We start from the raw sequence: 6000 nt of genomic DNA on the forward strand, positions 1-6000 counted from the left end.
AGTGGGACAGGAACTGGACTGTTTGTCACTCAGTGGGACAGGAACTGGACTGTTTGTCACTCAGTGGGACAGGAACTGGACTGTTTGTCACTCAGTGGGAAAGGAACTGGACAGTTTCTCACTCAGTGGGACAGGAACTGGACTGTTTGTCACTCAGTGGGAAAGGAACTGGACAGTTTCTCACTCAGTGGGACAGGAACTGGACTGTTTGTCACTCAGTGGGAAAGGAACTGGACTGTTTCTCACTCAGTGGGACAGGAACTGGACTGTTTGTCACTCAGTGGGACAGGAACTGGACTGTTTGTCACTCAGTGGGAAAGGAACTGGACTGTTTGTCACTCAGTGGGAAAGGAACTGGACAGTTTGTCACTCAGTGGGAAAGGAACTGGACAGTTTGTCACTCAGTGGGAAAGGAACTGGACTGTTTGTCACTCAGTGGGACAGGAACTGGACTGTTTGTCACTCAGTGGGACAGGAACTGGACAGTTTGTCACTCAGTGGGACAGGAACTGGACAGTTTGTCACTCATTGGGAAAGGAACTGGACAGTTTGTCACTCAGTGGGAAAGGAACTGGACTGTTTGTCACTCAGTGGGACAGGAACTGGACTGTTTGTCACTCAGTGGGAAAGGAACTGGACAGTTTGTCACTCAGTGGGAAAGGAACTGGACAGTTTGTCACTCAGTGGGAAAGGAACTGGACAGTTTGTCACTCAGTGGGAAAGGAACTGGACAGTTTGTCACTCAGTGGGAAAGGAACTGGACAGTTTGTCACTCAGTGGGACAGGAACTGGACAGTTTGTCACTCAGTGGGAAAGGAACTGGACTGTTTGTCACTCAGTGGGACAGGAACTGGACTGTTTGTCACTCAGTGGGAAAGGAACTGGACTGTTTGTCACTCAGTGGGACAGGAACTGGACAGTTTGTCACTCAGTGGGACAGGAACTGGACAGTTTGTCACTCAGTGGGACAGGAACTGGACAGTTTGTCACTCAGTGGGAAAGGAACTGGACTGTTTGTCCCTCAGTGGGAAAGGAACTGGACAGTTTCTCACTCAGTGGGACAGGAACTGGACTGTTTGTCACTCAGTGGGAAAGGAACTGGACTGTTTGTCACTCAGTGGGAAAGGAACTGGACAGTTTGTCACTCAGTGGGAAAGGAACTGGACAGTTTGTCACTCAGTGGGAAAGGAACTGGACAGTTTGTCACTCAGTGGGACAGGAACTGGACAGTTTGTCACTCAGTGGGAAAGGAACTGGACTGTTTGTCACTCAGTGGGAAAGGAACTGGACTGTTTGTCACTCAGTGGGAAAGGAACTGGACAGTTTCTCACTCAGTGGGAAAGGAACTGGACAGTTTCTCACTCAGTGGGAAAGGAACTGGACAGTTTCTCACTCAGTGGGAAAGGAACTGGACAGTTTTTCACTCAGTGGGAAAGGAACTGGACTGTTTGTCACTCAGTGGGAAAGGAACTGGACAGTTTGTCACTCAGTGGGAAAGGAACTGGACAGTTTGTCACTCAGTGGGAAAGGAACTGGACTGTTTGTCACTCAGTGGGACAGGAACTGGACTGTTTGTCACTCAGTGGGACAGGAACTGGACTGTTTGTCACTCAGTGGGACAGGAACTGGACTGTTTGTCACTCAGTGGGAAAGGAACTGGACAGTTTGTCACTCAGTGGGAAAGGAACTGGACTGTTTGTCACTCAGTGGGAAAGGAACTGGACAGTTTCTCACTCAGTGGGACAGGAACTGGACTGTTTGTCACTCAGTGGGAAAGGAACTGGACTGTTTGTCACTCAGTGGGAAAGGAACTGGACTGTTTGTCACTCAGTGGGAAAGGAACTGGACTGTTTGTCACTCAGTGGGACAGGAACTGGACAGTTTCTCACTCAGTGGGAAAGGAACTGGACTGTTTGTCACTCAGTGGGAAAGGAACTGGACAGTTTGTCACTCAGTGGGAAAGGAACGGGACAGTTTGTCACTCAGTGGGACAGGAACTGGACTGTTTGTCACTCAGTGGGAAAGGAACTGGACTGTTTCTCACTCAGTGGGACAGGAACTGGACAGTTTGTCACTCAGTGGGACAGGAACTGGACTGTTTGTCACTCAGTGGGAAAGGAACTGGACAGTTTGTCACTCAGTGGGAAAGGAACTGGACTGTTTCTCACTCAGTGGGACAGGAACTGGACAGTTTGTCACTCAGTGGGACAGGAACTGGACTGTTTGTCACTCAGTGGGAAAGGAACTGGACAGTTTGTCACTCAGTGGGACAGGAACTGGACTGTTTGTCACTCAGTGGGAAAGGAACTGGACAGTTTGTCACTCAGTGGGACAGGAACTGGACTATTCCTCAGGCACTGGGATGATAAGAGAGATTACATCATACAGTTCACCTCCTGCTGTTGTATGTAAGTTGTTTACCCTGAACTCCTTTTATCTTAATCTTTTCCTGAGGACTCTTCCTGTTTGCCTGCCGTGGAACAAAGATGTTATTGATTGCTGAGGGCAAGGTGGATTGTTCAAAAGTTATCCAATTTCAGCGAGCACAAAGTAAATGATCAACAATTAATCTTTGATTCTACAATCATTTTAATCCAGGCTAGAAATGTAACCGTTTACAACACCGAGATTTAAATAGAGTTGCCACTATCTTCTGCAGGGGCAGACAGAAATATTCCTGTTATGATGCTGGGAGCAGTCCGTGGGGAAGCTGAGAGCCCAGTCACTGCATCTTTCTGGCTCGACCAGGCCTCAGTGGATCAGATTTTAAAACTGTACATTTCCAAGCTGCAGATTATATTATGACTGCTTGCTACAAAGAATATTTACTGCTCCACATGAAAGTGCAATTTAATTATAGGAACTCAATAATTTGTAGCAACTCTGCAAATGAGCACCATGGATAATTCAGGATTCATAATGAACATTTCTGTTTGGTTTTGTGATCCCTGCAGCGATACACAGGCTGCTGGAGCCAGTGACCATGAAGTCTCCTGACACCTCAGCCACCTGTTCCTTCAGAGCTCGGATCTGATCAAAAAATAAACCGGGCCATGGGAAACTGTGTGGGCGGAGAGAGAACTTGAAATGATTGCCAAGGAGTTGCAGGAGTTTAGGAGTTGGCCTCTACTATTGATTTGATAAATGCAAATAATGATTTCGTTGCATTCGAACCCTGACGGAATTGTTAAATAAATAAATGATATCCCAAGTAAGATTTTCAGTCACTATTGGAAGGTTTAGATGGTGACAGGGGGACTTGAACCGCCCTCTAGCGAACAGGGCACCTAATATTGCGAGTGACACCTCAACACATGCTGTGGGGAAGGAACCCTAGAGATATAAATATAGATTATTTAAAACCCTCTCTTAATATTATTAAAACGGTTAAAGTTCGTTTTCAGGTCCCTGGCTGCGACAGGACCGATTAACAATGTTAGCTGAAGGTGGCGGCTCCTCATTTTCATTCATTAAGTTTCTATCGATGTTGAGTTTTTATAAACACCAGGATTTCGGGATTGGCAGCTTTTCCCATTCCCAGGGTCCAATGTGCATTAGACCATCTCCCGATCCTCATTCCTGCTCTGTGCACGGATCTCATTCATCTTTCTGCTCCCTTTATCTATTTATCTATCTATCTATCTCTTATCACTATCACTCTAACTCTCTCTCTCTCAGCGGGGCTGCGGCCCGAACTGATATTCCGGACACCAAAAAAGCAACTTTCTCACTTCCCGCTCATCCCGGTGCAGTTAGTCCGGGTCAGTCCCGGTGTAGTCAGTCCGGGAACCCGGAGTCCCGGTGCAGTTAGTCCGGGTCAGTCCCGGTGTAGTCAGTCCGGGAACCCGGAGTCCCGGTGCAGTTAGTCCGGGTCAGTCCCGGTGTAGTCAGTCCGGGAACCCGGAGTCCCGGTGCAGTTAGTCCGGGTGTAGTCACTCCATGAACCCGGAGTCCCGGTGCAGACACTCCGGGAACCTGGATTCCACTGCAGTTACTCCGAGTCAGTCCGGGAACCCGGAATACCGGTGCAGTTACTCCGGGTCAGTCCCGGTGTAGTCAGTCCGGGAACCCGGAATCCCGGTGCAGTTACTCCGGGAACCCGGAATCCCGGTGCAGTTACTCCGGGTCAGTCCCGGTGTAGTCAGTCCGGGAACCTGGAATACCGGTGCAGTTACTCCAGGAACCTGGAATACCGGTGCAGTTACTCCAGGAACCCGGAATCCCGGTGCAGTTACTCCGGGTCAGTCCCGGTGCAGTCAGTCCGGGAACCCGGAATCCCGGTGTAGTCACTCCATGAACCCGGAGTCCCGGTGCAGACACTCCGGGAACCTGGATTCCACTGCAGTTACTCCGAGTCAGTCCGGGAACCCGGAATCCCGGTACAATTACTCCGGGTCAGTCCCGGTGCAGTCAGTCCGGGAACCCGGAATCCCGGTGCAATTACTCCGGGTCAGTCCCGGTGCAGTCAGTCCGGGAACCCGGAATCCCGGTACAATTACTCCGGGTCAGTCCCGGTGCAGTCAGTCCGGGAACCCGGAATCCCGGTGCAGTTACTCCGGGTCAGTCCCGGTGCAGTCAGTCCGGGAACCCGGAATCCCGGTGCAGTTACTCCGGGTCAGTCCCGGTGCGGTCAGTCCCGGTGCAGTCAGTCCGGGTTAATGATAATTTGATGACATTTCCAGTCCCTGTTGCCAGCTCCCGGGGTGAAGTTACATTTTGTAAACTAACAGCTCGGGACCGGGAGCCGCTCCTCCCGGAGCCTGAGCCCGTTCCCCGGCTCTCACTGCAGCCTCTGTCCGGTGTGTGTGATGGTCCCGACACATGCAGCCGCTCCTGGGCTGTCCTCACCCCGAAGCGGTGGGTGCAGAGCCGCCCCTGCACCTCAATCAGAGAATCACAAACACACCCAGTAACTCAACAAAGCTTCATTTCCAGACAGACAGCAGCTTTCCTCTGCTCAACATCCACAACACACCAGTAATCCCCCTCTCACCTTCCCGCTGCTTGGACACACACCATCGTATCGAGCAACAAGAGCCTCTCTCCTCCTGCATCTCTCCCCTTGGAAATGTTTGCAGCCCCTCTGACCGATCCTCTCTCGGTGCCGAGTGACCTGACGAGTGTGGGAGACGCAAACGGAATCAATGTGACAGTGATGCTGAGAGGGATGTGTCGGAGCCCGCGCCCTACACGCTGTCTGAGAGAGAGAGAGAGATTGGGGGGATTAATAATGTGGACAGCTTCAACCAACCGCCTCTCACACTCACAGTTACACACACACACTCAGACATAGACAGTTATATACACACTGATACATAGAAACACACACTCATACGTACACACAGACACACAGTTTCATAAACACAGATACATAGATACACACACACAGCCATACACGCAGTTACATACACACACTCATACACTCACAGACATACACACTGATCCATAGAAACACATGCACTCACACATACACACACAGTTACACACATTGATACATAGACAAACGCTCACACTCACCCTCATACTCACACTCATGCACACACACAGATATACCCTCACAGGCACAGACACACATTCACACATACTCTCAGACATATACTTTCACAGACATGCATTCACACATGCACTTAGACATAGACATACACACACTCACACAGACACAAACTCACAAACATACATACACACTCACCCAGTTTCACAGACACACAAGCTCGAATATACACACTCACAAACATACACAGTCACAGACACACGCTCACACACAGGTATATAGAGGCAGATACACACTGTCACACACATACAGACACACACTGATACAGACACACATGCACAGACAATCAGAGATAGACACTATTCACATAGACAGACACAAACACACATACACACACACAGCCATACGCTCACTCAAACATACTGAAGCTTCTGTTTTCAATATGGGAAAGTAATGTTCCTTGCAGTTACTCTATGTGATCTGGTAATGTTTCTTCCCTACAGACTGGT

At 49.6% G+C, this 6000-nt stretch overlaps 1 protein-coding gene across 1 annotated transcript in view; it reads right to left on the minus strand.

The window, feature by feature from the left end:
* chst1 (carbohydrate (keratan sulfate Gal-6) sulfotransferase 1) overlaps positions 1 to 5078 on the minus strand; it is a 219075-nt gene extending 213997 nt beyond the window's left edge. Inside the window, exon 1 of the mRNA XM_068046927.1 lies at positions 4994 to 5078. The gene's annotated coding sequence lies outside the window, so the exon portion shown is untranslated. The remainder of the gene's footprint in view (positions 1 to 4993) is intronic.
* Positions 5079 to 6000: the final 922 nt, after the last annotated feature.

This window comes from Heterodontus francisci, chromosome 14 (assembly GCF_036365525.1).
Source record: "Heterodontus francisci isolate sHetFra1 chromosome 14, sHetFra1.hap1, whole genome shotgun sequence".
NCBI lineage: Eukaryota > Metazoa > Chordata > Chondrichthyes > Heterodontiformes > Heterodontidae > Heterodontus > Heterodontus francisci.